Consider the following 18,865-nt stretch of genomic DNA (forward strand, 5'->3'; position numbering starts at 1 on the left):
TATTATTTTAAGTAATAAATATAGAAATAAAAATATATATATGTTATATTATATGTAGAAATACAAAAACATTCCCTAGTTCGAGAAAATTGCTCCAACCACCCTTGTGAAAGTATGCATGAGCTAATATATCTCTTTGTAATGAGTTTGAATATTTAAGCCCCTATGTTATAATTTTTTAGCATGAAAGTCCCTATCTGTACGAAAAAATAACACCAAATACCCCCGTGAAATTATGGAAGAGCTAATAACCCCCTGTATAATGGATTTGAGCAAATGAACCCCCATGTTATATTTTATTTAGCTCACTCTCCTTTAAATATATTTTTTGTCTAAAATATATTTTAAAAGACAAAAAATATCTTTATTTAAAAATAATACTCTATAATTTTGTCAATTGATATATTATATATATCGATCCATCAAATTTTTTGTGCAAGGATTTATTTATTTTTTTATCACTTAAAATCGTACTAATCTCAACCAATTGAATTGAATTCTTATGTTATGATTATATTATATTATCTTATATTAGCTACATGAAAAAAAAATGTGATTATTTAAAAAAAACTAAAATGATATATAAAAAAATTTCTTCAAAATTTTTGGCACCAATTTTCTTCAAATTTTAATGTCATACAATTAATCTTAACAAATAGTTTGAGGAGAGGATAAAAAATTCACAATGAAAAACTTTATCTTTTTATTCATTTTTATAGGTAAAATAGATTAAATATATGTTTAGTGAAAAATATTATGAATTTTTTACCGAATCGAATCGTGAAATTCTATTCGATTTTCAGTGAACTTCGGTTCGATTCAGTCCGAATGAACACCCCTACTTTTGTAGGTCAACAACTAAATTTTAATTCAAAAAAGTAAAATCAATATTTGTATAAAAAAATCATCGAATTTTAGTCCGCTATTTTGTTTTTCAATATCAATTTGAGTCATTTTTCTAGTGTAACACGAATGTGTGTAATGTAACATCAACACCGCTCATAAACGACTAAAAAGACTAAAACTAAAATAAATATAAAATTACAAAAAAATAAAGAAAAAAAAGAAAAAACAAACACGACTTAAATTTCTAATTTTCTAATATACTTGAGCATGATCTTTTCCCAAATTTCTCTTATTGAAACTCTATTCCTCAATCATAAAGTTCACAAGACTTACATTCGATCCAACTGAACCAAATCATGATGGATCTGTTACTGAATTTGCTTACAAGATTAGCCATGCATATATACTCACTCATACAAACAAATATATAAATAAATTTGTGATTATTGAGAGTGGAAAACATCTTTGGATCAATCATAGATTAATCAAAAAAGGTGATTAAGCATAGATGATCTTGATACCACCAATGGTAATGTCCTCTCCCCCAGCTTTCGGAACCAAATAAACCAACACTTTGTGATCATCTTCGGCATCCAAATCTTCCAAGAGTTTAGTCAGCCCCAGCCTTATCTTAGTCTTAGTTGTTACCGAGTTCTTGTGCGGAACCTGAGAGAAACATCTTGCGTACTCCGCCTTGTCTAGTTCACCCGTCTTATCGTCTTCGTCGTTAACAAACACATCGAACTTCACAAACTTAGCAGCATCCACTTCAATCCCTTCAATCACTAGCAACTCCTCTTCTTTGTCCTTATCCTTCTTGCTTCTCGATTTCTTCGGCCTGGGAACCAAAACCTTCACCACCTTGCCTAGTTTCATAGGGAAAATACTGCTAAGTCTTAAATAGTAAACCAACTAAATCTAACTTTCACCACCAACTAAGGCTGCCCACACTGGGCCCAAAATAAAAGTTGTTATATATATATATATATATATATATATATATATAGAGTTTCTTTCAAGTGCCCACCTATCATGCCCACTACCATGCCCACCAATGATGTGATACTATTATATTGGATGTGATAAAGATGTGGTCCAATAGAATAGTGTCACATCATTGGTGGGCATTGTAGTGGGCATGATAGGTGGGCACTTGAAAGAAACTATATATATATATATATATATATATATATATAATAGCAAATTTAATGCAATTTGTGCACAAAATTAAATTTTTGTGTGAAATTTATAATGGCAAATTTAATGTAATTTGTGCACAAAATTAATTTTTTGTGTGAAATTTATTGAGATTGAAGTATCTTAGAAGTTAATATAATTTGATGTTTTGGTATGCCACTAACATGATCTTACTTAATATATAGTTTGTGTATATATTATGTATAATTTTTAGATTCAAATTTTTTATTTTTTATTTATATGATATTATTTACATGCTTATTTGTTCACACTAAACCCAAAAAAAAAATACTAATTATTTTTATTTTTATAAATTTTTAGACCCAAATTTTAGATTCAAATTAAGACACATTATTTTCTGGTTATCGATTAATATGTTCCTTTTTTTGCGTCGTAATTATAATATATTGCTGCCTACACTCAATCAAAATCCTAGCTCCTCCCCTAGACACTAGCAACCTAATATATATATATATATATATATATATATATATATATATATATATATATAAAAGCAAAAGATTATGGATAAGTGAAAAACTTCATAGTCCAAAAAAATGGTGTTAATTAAGGAGCAAATGAAACACTCACTTGTGGAAACTTGTAATTCATTGCTTTACCGAGTTCAAGGCCCTCCGACCATTCACTCTTGGTCGGACTCCCAATTACGCAACTTATTTTATGAATTTCATCTGCTCCACTGCAAAAAATACAAAAGACACATCAACAAATCAGTGTTTTTAAAAGGGCCAAAATGAAAGGAGAACATAAGCCATGCACGAAGCAAATGTAGTACTTCACAGCAGGTTGTCACGGACATAGTCATTCTAAGATCACGTGCGGCCTTTGCTCCTTGACTACGCCTCTCGCGAGTACTAGCAAAGAAACCTTTGTAGCGCATGTGTTTAAGTAAGAATACTAGAGAGCTGGGAGAATTCTTTTGTATTCCTTTCAAAATTCGTGAGTTACAAATGATGTATCCACCCTTTTATAAAGGTGGCTTCTACAATGAATGGTCAAGATTGTTTTGATCCGACATTGGAGATTAACTCTCCAGAAGGTTCTAGCTCCTACACAATTCTAGATGCTTCCTTCTACATGTTTCTATACAAGTCATATACGTACAAGTGTATTCTAGAGAGTTCTATATAAGCATATATCATGAATAGTGTAGAGGCTTCTAGAACTCATACAAACCTCTACCATGCACCATGCTTTAGAGTCTTCCAGAATGCGCGTGAAGGTGCCGGTTGTGACAAGGTTCTGATAATATTTCAACTTCACAAGGCTATTTAGCGCAAAATAATAAATGCCAAATGTGTGTTCAGACAAGAAAATATGTTCAAATAATACATCGGAGAAATTCAAGAAACATGGTGGGAGGACATGAAATTTACCTTGAGCCGGGAAAAAATCGGCGAAGAATAAACAGTTCCGCCATTTTAGCACCCATAGACCACATGTCTACCAAATAGATACATGCAAACATATTAATATGTGTCAAGGAATCCATTCCAAATCAAAAACAGAAAAATAAAATAAAATAACGTGTCATCGTATGTATATATACTCACCAATTGGCGGACCATAAATTGGAGAACCAAGCAGAACTTCTGGGGCTCGATACCTGCAACACATGCATATATTGGAAATTTAAAATTGAAGTTAAAATTTATTTGAAATTAATTAAAGACTATATGACAGATGAATAACAAACAACTCACCATCGTGTGGTGACATAATCCGTGAATAGAGGGTGAGAATCAACCTCCCGAGCCATTCCAAGATCAGAATTTTAATGCCATCATTTGACGCCAACAAATTTTATGTCCCAATCATTATTTACAATATTAATCAACAACATGCATGTACTGTTTTGTTATGATACATTATATCAGAATAATTAATTTCACCGACGATCATTTGATACTATTTCTGAATTTTAGTTTTTTGTTTTATGATCGAACCTAAAAACACTAACTTGGCTTGAGGTCACGATGAAAGTAGCCACACACTACAAAAAATTTGATAATAAACTACACTATACGGTTTTGAATAAAACCGTAGTTTTTTTATATTTAACTACGGTTTTTATAGAAATCGTAGTTAATGGGCGTTTTTTTTTTAATTTAAGACTACGGTTATGTAAAAACTGTTGTTGTTTGTGTTCTACAACATCGGTTTTAATAAACCGTAGTTTATGAGCGTTTTTTTTATAAATAAAATACAGTTTTTTTGTACCGATGTCTTTGAGCGCGGTGTTAATAGTCATCAATTTTTCAAAACCGCGGTCTATATATATTTTTAACAAATTATTTTTTTTAAAAACCAATCTTCCTACTTCTTGCACACTTTTCTCACGACTCTCCCGATACCCAACCCTAGCCTCACATTTCTCGTCGTCGATTCGTCACCACCGACGTCGAAAATATCTGTTTGGAGCTAAGATTCGGTTAAAGATATAGCAAGGAATGGCGAGTCACCCCTGTTCGACCATAGTGGTGCTTGAAAAGGATGAGGTATCAAATCTGTAGATCCGCGAATTAGTCACATTTCGTTACTTTCACTCTTTTGAAGATTTTTCTGCTCGCTTCGCCCCAATCTTCTTCTCGTCAAGCCCTAGCCCTCATGATTTGTCGTCATCGTCGTCCGTACGTCACCTGAAATGGGGCAACGACATACGTGACTTGTAGCCTAGCCATAGATGACCTTGAAAGAATTATCTTCGCAGATTATTAACAAAAACATATAAAGGCAGATACTCTAATGTTGTTCTACGTTGTCAGCAACATCAAGGTACAACATCATTCAAAACAAATTAAATAATTATATTCAAATATATCAAAAATTACGAAAAATTATTATCAATTAAGCATAATTACACAGCGGAAATAATAACATCAAAATTATTGTGCACAAGTACAAAGACTTGTGTGATGGCTCATGAAAAAAATTATTACTAGGATAAAGTAATATTCAATTACAAAAACCAATCCTAGTAAACCTATCAAAGTTATATTCTCAATATTTGAGAAATCCTAACAACACTCTAAATTCAATACTAAATTGAAAATGAAAACTATAGAGTGTAAACTAAACAAACAAATATCTCAACCAATAGAGATATTACAACTACACCCTAAATACTATGAAACTAGTATAGGAAAACCAAAGGTGTAGTAAAAAGGAAGAGAACACTACTGCAGGAAGACGTGTGACAGATCTTCAAGGAAAACTGGTCACAAAGTCGTGTTCCTATGATCACAACTTGAAAGTAGCAACAAACTTCAATCTTAATTATTTGTTCTTCACTTGTTCTCTTCTCACGTACACTTTTTCTTCTCGTTCTACATGTTTTAACTTTTCGTACGTTTTTTTTTTCTATATCTCTAATCTTCTCTTCACGCTTAAAATAAGTAGAATGATTTATTTCCTTTAGATATAGTCCTGTAAAGATGGAAACAAATCTTCAATTAAAAAGTAAACATGATCAAATCATATATCAATATTACTTAAATAAAATATTATTATCTTTTAGTTAAAGATAATATCGAATACAAGAAAGACAAAACATGTAAAAAAATATCAATTAAAAGTAAAACAATTGAATAAAATTTATGTCTTATCTCCAAGACATATTTTCCTTTCAATCTCCCCCTTTTTGCTTTTCTGAACAAAACAAAGCATAATGATTATCACTTGCTCCCCCTGAGTTAGACAACTTAGGCTCCCCCTAAATTTGATCATATCTGTTCATGGTGTTGTCACCTGATGTGGACAACATGAAAGGAATAACATCAACAATGAAACATTAATAAGCAGAGAGAAAACATTAACAAGTTTTTAATTAATCAGAGCAAGCCTAATATTCTTCTTCATTATTCTGAGTTGTGCCAAATGGTCCGTCTAGCTTCTTGTTTGCAACCTCAACATAGCAACCCCAACTTCATCAACATCATCTCCCCCTTTTTGTCCATGAATGGAAATTTCAAGGAGAAGCTTGTAGTCAGCGACCTAATAAATGTATTGAGAAATGAGAGATTGAGAATTTAAGATCTGTTATACTCAAAAAACATGATTTGGAACTCCAGGTAGATAAGTGAAAGTTGCACAAATTCTGATGTTGGTGCCTTGATGTTGGCAACATCAAGAATAAAATCAGTACGCATGGGTCTATCCTTCCAAGATTGATCAATATTTAAATTACCCTTGAGAAAAGTAGGATAAATCTCTATAGTCTCCCCCTCAATAGAAAGTGGTTCATCTTCCAAGAAATGACAAGGCAATGGACTTTAGTGAACCATACGCAAAAGTCAGAACAGTGCAAAAAAACAGTTTGCCAAAGTTGATATTGGCACGTGTGCCAATGGCAAACAAAGCAAGAGCTTGCACTATCGTCACCACAGAAATATTAGTCAAAGGAGTCCAATTCTTGATAGCTATTTTGTGAAGCACATAATATAATGACGTCATACACGCAGCCAAGAGTTTATGTGGCCGGAGAGGGAATTTCTTCACCAACTCACCAGTAAGCACCACATTGATGGCATCCATATCATGATCCTACATTTCTTAAACATTTTCAAGAGAGACATAAAAAAAACATTAATGACATAAGGGTTGAATGCATGCAGTCTCCCTCGCACAAAGACTTTTCCAAACTTACTCGAGTGTTCATCTCCAACTGTAGAAATGAGATTGCAATAGAATTCAAGCACATAGGATGTACACAGTAAGAAATCAGAAACAATAGAGAATATTGCTCGATCAACCAGAAATGACATCATGATGTTATTTTCAAAAGATAGAATATTTTCATTTCTTTCATCTATCAGGACACGAATTTCATACAGTGTCCAAAGTGAAGCACCATCAGCAGAATAAATCTTATTAGAAAAAAATATTTGAAGATCATACTCATCATCCTCTTCAATGTTGTCACTATCAGGGTTGGAAACATCATCTGAAACAACATCTGATGCAGCAGATTGTTCAGATGAAGACAACCTCGAACATAGACTCCCAAAATTTGCGGATTCTTTCTCACAATTATCAAAGATGAAGTTTCAATAAATTCAAGTACTAGAGGCACAATGTAAGGAGTCACGGAGAAAACAGTGGAGTACAAACCATGATCCACTAAAAAGAGTCCATGTTGTACTTCTCAAAAGATTTTTTTTTCACATTATTTTTGGGCCAAAGCTCGCGAGTTTCATAAATTTCCCAGAGAGAAGCAGATTCAGCATAGTAGAGCTTGCCAGTAAAAGAGTTCAAAAATCATACCCATCTGTTGCGTAGATGTTGTCGCCATCGGTGTTGGCAACATCGTCTACAGAAACATCAGATGTCTTAGTGTTCTCAGAATAAGATTCTGACCCACTAGTAGCAAAGGATGAATCAAAGGAGGAATTGGATGAGCTGTGGACTTGGAGGGCCTGATATAACCAAATTCCAGAGTCAATTCAGCATGGAGCTCATCATCAAATTCAGGCACAATAGTACTCGAGAGTTCTCCACTTTTTTTCACCAACTGAGGGTTTTGGACGAGCAACGATCTCAAATCCTCATCTCCAAAATCATCGCCACAATAAAAATCTGGATCAAACTTGTTTCCTACAATTATGAGTGAGATTATGAAAGAATTAAAGAATTCACATAAAAATAAAACAAGGAGAGAGACTATGAGAACAACGGTGCAAATGATCAGACTAAGTGTCAATCTTAAGCTCTAATGTTTCAATTTGAAGAGACAAAGACACAGTAAAAGATCCATTAGCCAGTAAAATTGCAATTCTCTCAATCATCACACTGTAATGGTCAAAGAGATTAATGAGTTTTGAAATTTTTGGAAACTTGAAAACTCAATATACAAGGCAATAATCTAATTAAATCAATATCTGATATATCCCAAAAATAAAAACTCCACACCGCAAGTAACACCACTGAAATTCAAATCCCAAAGGATAAATTTATGGTTAATTTGATTTTCACCATATTTCATCCAAAAAATACGAAATAATTTCACCAGTTTATTTATTCACGAAATAATGCAAATCCATGACCTAAGGATGTCTAAAACAGAGTGTAGAATATCAAGAATGCAGTAACAATGCATGAGATATGTTTACAAGTGTGATGTTTGCGTCTGATGTTGGAAACATCTCCTGGGAACACTATAGTTTTTCAAAACAAAATCAGAAATTTTTTCACACTTAATTAGCCAGATTTTTTGTTTATTGATTTAGAAGTGGTGGCATGCACACTGAGAGAACGATCTTCATAGGACTCTCTCAGGTAGCTTTTTCCATTTTCTTCCGAAATTTGGTGTGTTAGAAAATTGTGTCAACACTTCTCTTATCAGCTCACATATAAAATTTTTCTAAGTCACGTTTCACATGGAACAAGATCATGGAATACACAAACATTCATCAACTACTTGGTGACTTAAGTGAGCAATCAACTTGGCTTCGTGTGTTACAAAATATTTTAAATAGAAAAACTACTGATAAACCAGTTAATGACCAGAACATAGCAAACAAGACACTGAACAAAATGCATGAATGAAATGCAAGATGCCTAAAATCCTAAAAATGCACATGCATGTTTGGTGTTGTCTCATGATGTTAGCAACATCACGTAACAACATCATTTAGTGATCAAAGTGAACGCATGCCAAGAAACTTTCTAAGGCTGGGAAATCTCTTAAAATTCAATGCTTTCGTGAATATGTCAGCTAGTTGATTGTCAGTACCAATGAATTCCATATGAATCAAATCTTTTTCAACCAAATCACGCGTAAAGTGATGTCTTATATCGATGTGTTTAGTGCGGGAGTGTTGTATAGGGTTTTTCAAGATATTAATCACACTAAAATTATCACAATATACAATTGGAGTTTCAATCTTAAGCCCATAGCCATCCACCATTCTCGCAACATATTTCAAAATAATTTTTACCGCTTTGAAATGTGAGAATTTAGGATCAGATTGATACTTAGCACATAAACAAAAGCTAAATATGATATCATTGTGTCTAACAGTCAAATATAAAAAATTGTCTATGATGTTGAGGTACATGGTGTTGTCAACACCGTCTGCAACAACATCCTTGAACAATTTTTCACTTGATCCAATAGGTGTTTTCGTATGCTTCAGATTATCAACACAGAATTTTTTCACAAGATACTTAGAATATTTACTTTGACACAACAAAATACCATCAGCCATTTGATTGAGTTGAAGTCCAAAAAATAACTCATCTCTCCTACCATGCTCATTTCAAAATTAGATTCCATTCATGCAACAAAGTGATCAACATAATTTTGAGATGAAGCACAAAACAGTAAATCATCCACATAGATTTGACAAATCGAGATATCACCTTTGAGCTTTTGAATAAAGAGAGTTTTATCCTTTTCACCTCTTTTGAAGTCAATTCTCAACAAATATTCTGTCAATCTACCATACCATGTACAAAGAACTTGCTTGAGTCCATATAGAGCTTTCTTCAATTTGTGGACATGATCCAAATGTTTAGGGTCTTCAAAACCCTTAGGTTTTTTGACATAAACATGTTCATGCAAAATACCATTAAGAAAAACATTTTTCACATTCATTTGATACAGTTTAAGACCCATATAACAAGCAATAAAAATCAATAATTGAACAGATTCAATACGAGCAACAAGAGCAAAAGTTTCATCAAACTCTATCCCTTCAACTTGAGTGTACCCTTGAGCAACTAAACGAGTATTATTTCCAACAATATTCGTCAACTCATCCGTTTTGATTTTGAAATTCCATTTAGTACCAATCACATTTCCATGAGCAGAAGGTGATACAAGATAACATACACCATTTCTAAAGAATTGCTCAAGTTTTTCATGCATATCATTCACCAAAAACTCATCTTTTAAGACTTCACTCATATTCTTGGCTTCAATGAAAGACACAAAATTGGAATACATTACCTGGAAAAACACAGAAGCATTGCACACTAACCCGATCATCTTTTGATAGTCCACTTTTTCTTTGTTTTGTGTTCTCACATTTTTCAGTAAGTTACCAATTACCTGAGATGTGAGAAGAACTTTCTGAATCTGAGAATTTTCTTCCAAATCAGTATGTATCTTTTCATCAGACTGACTTTCTTCAGATTGAGTCAACTGGAAATCTTATGTTGTGCTGTTGATGTTGGCAACATCGAGGATAACATAGGAAGTGTCCAGTTGTTCATTCATCAAGTTTTGGAAGTCAACTTCTGCTCTATTTCATTTGATATCACCATGGCTTTCCATTTCTCGTACAACTTCAAACTTACCCAGATTCTTCAAGGATTTGAAGTTTGCATATCCTAACTTATGTTGCCATTAATCCAATTTGCTTACCTTTGAGCTTCTACAGTCGTGTTCCTCACCAATTTTGTAGAAATTATTGGCTGACCTAGTACCTGTCATAACAAAAACATTAGCTTCATCAAACACCTCACATGAATTTTTATCAAATTTCACAAATTGGTTATCATCACAAAGTTGGCTAATGTTAATTAAATTTGAATTCAATCCTTCAACATGAAGCACATTGTGAAGCTCTGGAAATCCATTCACATTCAAAGTTCCTTTTCCAACAATATTTTCTTTTGCACCTCCACCATAGGTCACGCATCCACTACTTTGATCCACATAATCAGTGAGAAACTCCTTTGATCTAGTCATGTGACGAGAACTGCCACCATCAAAATACCAAGAACCTGTAGAGTCAGTTTTCAATGAGGTATAAATGACAAAACATTTGAGTTTTACCTTAGGTACCCAGAACCTTTTACCAGAGGACTGTTTCTTTGCAGTGTTGTGGCTGTTGTTGTGGATGATGTTGCCATTCCAGAGGCAACAACATTAGGATTGACTTGAAGCAATGATTTTTTATTTATAAGGGCAGTATGTGATGTCTGATTTTCTTTCTTAGTAGACTCATGATCTTCATCAATATCATCATCACTTAAAAATTCAGTCACTCCTTTTTTCAATCTCAAATTATTCTTTCCTTGACGGAGAGAAGTTTTTTGAGTCTTCAAAGGTGTAGGAACAACCAAAGATTTGGATTTTTGCTCGCTTTCAATATAATCTCTGATTTTTTTCAAATAGCTGCCAAATTTCTTTGCAATCAGAAATGTAGATTCTTCACATAGATCTATTTCATTAACTTCTTGCGATATTTGCACAAGATCCTTGTGAAAGTCTTGTACTTCCATAATGTACATGTAAGATAAAACAAACATAATCATCTCTTAGTGTATCAAGAGTTGTCTCTGACGCCACTTGAAAGAATTATCTTCGCAGGTTATTAACAAAAACATATAAAGGCAGATACTCTAATGTTTTTCTACGTTGTCAGCAACATCAAGGTACAACATCATTCAAAACAAATTAAATAATTATATTCAAATATATCAGAAATTACGAAAAATTATTATCAATTAAGCATAATTACGCAGCGGAAATAATAACACCAAAATTATTGTTCACAAGTACAAAAACTTGTGCGATGCCTCATGGCAAAAATTATTACTAGGACAAAGAATATTCAATTACAAAAACCAATATTAGTAAACCTATCAAAGTTAGATTCTCAACACTTAGAAAAATCCTAACAACACTCTAAATTCAATACTAGATTGAAAATGAAAACTATAGAGTGTAAACTAAAAAAAAATATATCTCAAACAATCGAGATATTACAACTACACCCTAAATACTATGAAACTAGTAGGAAAACCAGAGGTGTAGTAAAAAGGAAGAGAACACTGCTGCAGGAAGACGTGTGACAGATCTTCAAGGAAAACTAGTCACAAAGTCGTGTTCCTATGATCACAACTTGGAAGCAGCAACAAACTTCAATCTTAATTATTTGTTCTTCACTTGTTCTCTTCTCACGTACACTCTTTCTTCTCGTTCTACACGTTTTAGCTTTTCGTACGTTTTTTTTTCTATATATCTAATCTGCTCTTCATGCTTAAAATAATTTGAATGATTTATTTTTTTTTAGATAGAGTCCTGTAATGATGGAAACAAATCTTCAATTAAAATTAAACATGATCAAATCATATATCAATATTACTTAAATAAAAGATTATTTAAAGATAATATCGAATACAAGAAAGGTAAAACATATAAAAAATATCAATTAAAAGGAAAAAAAGTGAATAAAATTTATGTCTTATCTCCAAGACATATTTTCCTTTCAGACCTCAACCATGGCTTGAATCGATCTTGAGAGGTCAAGAACCTTATGATCAAAGCCCTGTCGCGAGCAAAAAATGCGTTATTCGATTTGCGATTTCTGATCTTTCTTCTTGGATTTCAGGTTGATTTGCTTTATTTATAGCTTTGGAGAGAATTCGAGGTACCTTTACTCTCTTCCAGTCATTTCCATTTCGTGACCAGCCCTTCTCCGACGAGTTTTCTAAATTTATGTCCCAGCTTGACTTTGCTTCAATTATGAATGCAGTTTAAATCTTTATAGTTTAAATTTTGTTACAATATCTTAATCTATTATTAAGATTAAGAGCCTTAATGTTTGATTAATTTGGTGTTGGGAAGACCACGTGTAGCTCTATTCTTGCTACACTTTTTGCACTGGTGCGGTCCTCTGAGCTCTTTCAGATAAAGTATGGCAATACTTTGGATTAGGAAGTCAATCGGAAAATTTTGCATTTGTTTCAGATAAAGTATTTGGACCTGACTGTTCAACCGAATCAGTATATGTGATAGTCGTGTTTTGTTTGCATATTTTAATGTTATTTTGTTAGTGTTTTGCATACATTCATATGTTTTTGTTCATGTTTTATTTTAGTTTTGTTTTATGCATGCATTGAGTTACATAATTTACTCCCGGGTTTAATGTGTAGTAATTATCAAGTTTTCAGAAGAAATCAGATTTTTTTTTGCTTCATGCGCTTGATCGGACGTACTCATAGGATAGAGCGCGACATCTGAAGATTTAAGGCAGTAGGCTCCTCACTTTTCATGCGCTCGATCAGGCCAATTCATAGGATCGAGCGCGGTCGAGGAAATTTCAAAACATTAGATTCACTATTTTTCATGCGCTCGATACTGCATAATCACCCGATCGAGCGCGCTAGTCTGTTCGGGAAAAACTTTGTAATTTTGGAAACTCTTTTATTTTGGACTCTATTTTTTATTAGGCTTGTATTCCATTTTTGGGAGATAATTATCAGACTTTTGCATATCTCTAAGGCGACTAGGTTTTGTATTAGAACTCTCTCTTAAGTTTTCTTCCTTTGTTTTGAATTTTTCTTGAGTTTTTGATGAATCTTTGTAGCTAAACTTTTATACTTGGTAGAGGGAGACGAAACCTTGATATAATTTATTCATGAAATTCGATTTTCAGTGTTTAATTCTTATTGAGTATCAATAGTTGATCTGTTTTATTTCATGTTTGTAAGAGAAATTTTCAGATTGGCCATCCTAGGATTTTGCTATGCAAACTACCGCTTAATTAGAATTAAAATCCGTAATTGTTTGAATCAACTAATTTGCGAAGCAACTACGTTTGATATTTTCTGTTGTTGAATGTATTTATTCGTAAGAACAACTCTTGACTAGGCTAAATACATCTGCTGGTGCATGTGTTGTCTAGAGTCATCAGTTTCACTCATATGAATGCTACCTTGAATTTAAATCTAGATCGCTGGAATCCGTGTTAATTTATTGCTAAGGGTTAATCTAGAACGATGGTGTCTAATTAACTAAGCTTATGGTGAAACAGGAATTTGATTTTCAATGATGAATATTTGATAGGATTAATTATTTTTAGGGAATTGATGATTGAATGAATGAATATCAAGGGTGTAGTCTACCGATACAAAAGCTTGTCTCTTATTGATTACTCCAGTTTAATTCTCAATCTTGCATGATAGTGATAATATTATTTTTTTTAATTGCTTTAATTTTCAGTAGTTAATCCCAAAACTCAAAAACCCCCTTTTTGTTTTATTTAGAATACATTAAATTTCCCTTTCCTCGTGGGAACGATCCCTACTCACACTACTACATATTCTTGTTTATCTATTGAGTTGGGTAATTTGGGCGTGACGCGACTTAGCGCTACCAAATTTTGGCGTTGTTGCCGGGAAATAGTGTTTAATTTATTGTGTTCTTTTTTCTTTTTGTTTTGTTTTGTTTAATCTCACTCTCTTCTCTTTTCTTTGTTTCTAGTTCTCTCGTTCATGCTTTCAGGTGATTTCGCTTAATAAGACTTTCTATACGACCCAAAAATCGAAAGGACTTTGAACAGGCGAAGGAGAAAAATTTGTAGGCAACAACAAGGGGAAGCTGCTCGAACTGCATTTCCAGAAGAAGAAATGGAGACTAATGCTAATCTGAGTCTTAGAAAATTGGGCACTCCTGATCCCACTCAACAACCCTTATGCATTTCTTTTCCTACATTAAAAAATAATGCCACTTTCAAACTTAAATCTAGATTGATTCACTTATTACCCTCTTTTCATGGTCTTGCAGGTGAGTACCCGAATAAACACTTAATGGAATTCCACGTGGTTTGCACGAGTATGAAACCCCATGGAGTGACAGAGGAGCAGATTCAGCTAAGAGCTTTTCCTTTCTCGTTGAAGAGTGCTGCTAAGGATTGGCTATATTACTTGCCCTCTAGTGATAAGTGTATTTTATACACTTAATTTATATATGATTTTAATGGTTAAATGTTTGTTTCGAGCAGATTTATGAATGAGTGTTTTGTTGTTTTTGTGGTTGTAGGAGGTTAATGAATTTATTTGAAAAAGAGAAGAAAAATGAGATTTAAGAAAAATGGAGAAAGGATTTAAAATAATAAAAGAAAAGAAGAAAGAAGAAATGAAGAGAATAGGAAAAGAAAAGAACGAACAGACAAGAAGAGAAATGGGCTTTTGTTATTGGGCTTGATGAAAGTTAGCGCTTACTTTAAGCGCTATTGAAAAGGAAGAAGAGCTAACGCGCTACATTGTGAGAGGCATGGAAGATAAATCCCAGAGAGTTATGCGCGCCCGCCTAGAGCTTTGGAGCGCCCGCCTATCGCTGTTAGTGTTTTAATCGGGAAAGAAACTTTCTATTTTCTTGGGCTTTTTGATGGGATTTTGTGCACGCTATAAAAAGGATTCTTTTATCAAACAATAGGAAGAGGCCGCCACACACACATACCACACGTACAAATCAGAGAAAATCTTGATCGTGATTGTGGGATTATTCTGAAGAATATCTGGAGCTTTAATTGAAGAACAAAGACGGAGTTCGATAGACCGGACATGGCATCGACGACAGATTTGTTTCCTTTATCTTTTATTTATTTTATTTTGAATATGTTTGGATTCTTGAACATGTTTTGTTTTATTCAGAATTTTACTATGAACTAATTTTTTAGAGTCTAGAGGTCGGATGGAACCTGATGTAGACGCTTTTATGAATTTTTAATTTTATTGGATTGAGTTTCTTCTAGATTAATTGTTTTTTTTAGAATTGATTGTCTTTTCAATTACCTGATCAATAATTGAATTGTTATATTTATTTGAAATCTGGCACTCGGGAGAGGCGATTTTGAATATGACCAATAGAAAATACACTATTAATTATTTATATTGCTCGGGAGAGCGCATAATTTTAACAGAGTTCCTAAAAAGAACATTGTTTTGAATTGATCACTGCAAGTAGATTCTTAATAGGGATATTGGAATTGAATTGTAGTTGATATATTTTATTCGGCACTCGGGAGAGGGAATAATACACTTAAGTGTTCTAGGCTATTAGTTGATTGAAATTCATGAAGATTAATTAATTAGGATTGACTGTTGTTGAAACCAGGTGAAATCTAAACCTCTAGACCATTTTTCTCTGATTGATATTTATCTTAAAGTTGTGTACGTGCTATCAAAAACTCATTTAATTATTTTATTCTGCAAAATTCTCAAATATTGATTTTCTAGATAAAGTTTGGACTATTTTAATTTCAAGCACTGAATATTTTCATTTTACTCTCTGTGGGATCGATACTTGATTTTATCACTATATTAAAACTTGACACTCGTACGCTTGCGAGTAATTTTCACAAGTAGTTTTTGGCGCCGTTGCCGGGGAGTAATTTTTGATTTTGTTTAGTCTTGTTACCAATTAGTTTAGATTTTAATTTAGAGTTTTTTATTTTTATTTTAAGTTTACTAATTGATTTCTTCTTATTTTTTTTAATTGCAGTCTATGCGACGATCTCAAAGTGCGAATTCTTTACTGTTTGATCCGGAGATCGAGCGCACTGCACGTGCTTTAAGAAGATCTAGAAGAGAAGAAATTGAAAGAATGGCTGAAGAAGAAGCACAACAAGCTCCATTGGTGCCAATCAGAGATCACTTTAGGCCGAAGATCCAGGCTCACTATTCTGGCATCTCTCGAGGGACCATTAACGCAAATAATTTTGAATTGAAGCCGGCCTTGATCAACATGGTTCAACAGAACCAATTTAATGGGAGCGCCACTGCTGATCCTCACCTACACCTACGCACTTTCTTGGAGATAACCGATACGGTAAAAATTAATGGTGTGTCTGGGGATATTATACGCTTACGCTTGTTTCCGTTTTCTCTCAGGGATCAGTCCAGGAGTTGGTTGCAATCACTACCGCTAGGAAGCATCATTACTTGGGAGTGGATGGCATAAAAATTTCTTGCTAAATATTTTCCACTTTCCAAGTCCACCTAGTTGAAGATAGAGATCAGCACCTTCCGGCAGATGGACACTGAACAACTATACGAGGCTTGGGAAAGGTACAAAGAATTACTTAGACGTTGTCCTAACCACAATTTTGCAGATTGGGAACAGATCGAGTGGTTTTACAACAGACTGAATGCGCCTACGAGGATGAATGTCGATTCTGCGGCTGGAGGTACTATTTTTGCAAAGGATCATGTACAGGCCTATGATATGTTGGAACAGATGACGATCAACAATTTTCAATGGCCATCTGATCGTACGGGAGTCAAGAAGCCAGCTGGAGTGTATGCAGTGGATCCTCTCATATCCATCACCGCTCAACTATCTGCACTGACTACACTGGTAGCTTCTTTGAATAAGATTAATGTTTCAGATTCAATTGGAGTTGAAGCATCACATACCCCAGAGGAAGTTAATTATATTAATCCTAATGGCTACCGAGGTTATGGAGCTTACAGAGGTAATCCGGTTCCCAATACTTATCACCCTAGTATGCGTAATCATGAAAATTTTTCTTATGCTAACAATAACAATGTGTTGAATCCTCCTCCGGGATACAACACAATTAAGGGTGAGGGTAAGCCATATTTGGAGGACGTTTTTAGTACAGGAATCATGTAAGAGGATGGCGAGAAAGAGTCTCGCCTTGACAGCTTGGAGACGCACATGGCCAACATGGGTGTTGTACTTCAATCCATGGAGACTAGCATTGGGCAGTTGGCAAACGCACTGAAAGATAATAATCGCGGTAAATTCCCAAGCAATACCGAGGTAAATCCCATAGAACAGTGTAAGGCCATAGAATTGAGTAGTGGGAAAGAAGTTGGAGTCCAAGAACCTGCTGTAGAAGAGAAGAAGTTTAAGAAGAAGGTCAAAGAGAAGGAGTCTAAACCTGAGCCAAAACCGATGTACAAGACGCCACTCCCCTACCCGCAGAGGTTCAAGAAGAAAGCATTGGATGAGCAGTTCTCCAAATTTTTGGAGATTTTCAAGAAAATTCACATTAACATCCCCTTTGCTGAAGCTTTGGAGAAAATGCCGAACTATGCGAAGTTCAACAAGGAGGTGATGTCCAAGAAGAGGAGGCTGCTAGAGAATGAAGTTGTCAATCTGACTGAAGAGTGCATCACGGTGCTTCAAAAGAAAATGCCAAAAAAACTCAAGGATCCAGGGAGTTTTACTATTCCTTGTTCTATTGGTGGTTCTTATTTTAATAATGCACTTTGTGATTTAGGGGCCAGTATTAATTTAATGTCATTATCTATTTACAGGGCCTTGGAGTTGGGAGACATGAAATCGACTATGATTTCATTGCAATTGGCGGATAGAAGCATCACATATCCACTTGGAATGGTTGAAGATGTTCTAGTCAAGGTGGAAAAATTTATATTTCTCTTGGACATTGAAGAAGATCATGGTGCTCCACTGATCTTTGGACACTTGTTTTTGGCTACTGCTGATGCCAAAATACATGTCAAGAAGGGTGAATTGTCGATGGGTGTGGAAGGCGAAAGAGTATTTTTTAACATATTCATGAAGACACCTAATCCACCCATCGAAGAATTATGCTTAATTGAACCGGTTATGAAGTTGGAGAGCTGTCCAAGAGCTGATTTTGCGGTTGAATCGTCAAAGAAGAACACGCCAAATTCAACTACGAAAGCCACGAAAAAGAAAGCAAAATTTAAAAGGCGGTTCGTGGAATTTATTTGGGGAGTGAAAGAGAAAGGGAAGACTTAACACCGGTAAAAGTTGGGCTGACGACTATAAACCAAGCGCTTATTGGGAGGCAACCCAAAATTTTTGTTTTATTTTATTTTTATATATATATTTTTTAATTTATGCTTTAACTTTTATTCTTGTTCATTAGTTAATTTATGTTTTTTTTTTGAATTATTATTGGTAAATTTTGGAGGCATGATATTTTAAATGTGTTGAAATTTTTTTCAGGATTTTAAAATTCTGGGCAGAACTTTATGCGCGCTCGCTCGTTAACTCTTGCGTGTCCGCGCAAACGCTACGCACTGAAGCTCTCTCAACAGCGCGCAACCA

At 34.0% G+C, this 18,865-nt stretch overlaps 1 pseudogene; it reads right to left on the minus strand.

Annotated features, from left to right (window-relative positions):
* Window positions 1–1,087: 1,087 nt before the first annotated feature.
* The window catches only part of LOC140861339 (cyclin-dependent kinase F-4-like), a 58,084-nt pseudogene continuing 40,306 nt past the window's right edge, over window positions 1,088–18,865 (minus strand).

Source organism: Henckelia pumila, chromosome 4, assembly GCF_033568475.1.
Source record: "Henckelia pumila isolate YLH828 chromosome 4, ASM3356847v2, whole genome shotgun sequence".
Lineage (NCBI taxonomy): Eukaryota > Viridiplantae > Streptophyta > Magnoliopsida > Lamiales > Gesneriaceae > Henckelia > Henckelia pumila.